The sequence below is a fragment of the Nicotiana attenuata genome, unplaced genomic scaffold (assembly GCF_001879085.1).
Source record: "Nicotiana attenuata strain UT unplaced genomic scaffold, NIATTr2, whole genome shotgun sequence".
Taxonomy (NCBI): Eukaryota; Viridiplantae; Streptophyta; class Magnoliopsida; order Solanales; family Solanaceae; genus Nicotiana; species Nicotiana attenuata.
In genome coordinates, this window is record NW_017671128.1 from 30,858 (window position 1) to 32,325 (window position 1,468).

Consider the following 1,468-nt stretch of genomic DNA (forward strand, 5'->3'; position numbering starts at 1 on the left):
CTCTTTCCTCACATATAATCAATAGAATTGGCACGGTATGGTACATCGTGCGGTACGGCATCACCCTTCGTGCTTTACACTCCTTCCTCACAATAAACAAACATTGTACGGTATCACCCTTCGTGCTTTAACACTCTTCCTCACCCAAACAACAATCACAAATAAGAAGGGAATAAACAAAACAAGAATAGGAATCCCGGCAAGGGTAAATAGTTTTGTTTTTGTTGGTAACTGTGTCAAAACCCCAAACTATTTACCCTTGTCTACCCATTTATTTTCCTACCCATAAACTAATTACATTTCCTACCCATAGTAGGTTTTGTGGGGAATTTTTTTCTTTATTCTCCAATTCTTTTTTATTACTATGCTTCTTTTCTTTTCTTTTTTCTTTTTTTTTCTTTTGTCCTTTTTTTTTCTCGTTTTCTTCTTATTTTTTTTCTTTTTTCCTTTTCTAATTTTATTTAACTTCTGTTTTTTTATATTCTTTTTCTCTTCATAATCTAATTTCATTTACTGTTTTCATTATTTTTTATTATTCTTTTTTTTTATATTATTACTAAAGAAAAATGAAATTGTTTACCAATTAAATGTAGTTAATACAACCAAAAAAGTATTAACTAAAATATGATACCGGTATAGTATATAGCTATACCAACAAGGTATACAATTGTACGCAAAGAGTTAAAAAATTTAATTCAATTATTAAACTGAAATAATATCAGTTGTAAAAAAAAATTAAAATTCTAAAAGGACCTAATTGTAAGAGTATACCATTACATCATATAGCATACTATTATTTATTTTTACTTATTTTTTGCATTTTCAGTTTGCCCCTCACGCTTGGGTAAAAGCTTAAAACAAATTAAAAGGGAAAAGACAAGTGAATTTACGGGTAATAAGTATACTATTATAGTATATTGTATACTATTACATCATATTGTTACAGTACCTTGCATATTATTACAGTATACCATAACAATATATTGTATACTATAATAGTATACTGTTGCAGTATAACTATATACTCCTATAGTATATTAGTGTACTGTAGCGGTATACTGTTTTGTAAATTATAATAGTATAGTGTTGCAGTATAGCTATATACTCCTACAACATATTGTATACCGTAGCGGTATATTGTAGCTGTGTTCTTCTTCGATTTTCAACTGAAAATTCGATCTCAATCACCTCAAATCAGCTCCAAACGCTATCAAATTTCAGTATGAAATTTCAGAAGGTACTATAAGCAATATTTAACAGCACCCACTTTGAATCAAACAAGAAATCTTCAAAAATAAAATTGTGTTTCAAGCCCAACAATGGTAGGACCATGGAAGCATCACCCCGAACTGGTTCTTCGGTACAAAAAATGTCAGGTTCTTGCTTCTCTGTTGCTGCTACAGCATCTACTTCTTCTACTTCTTCACTGTATCTCTTCACTCAAAAGCATAAATTCTCAGTAGATCAT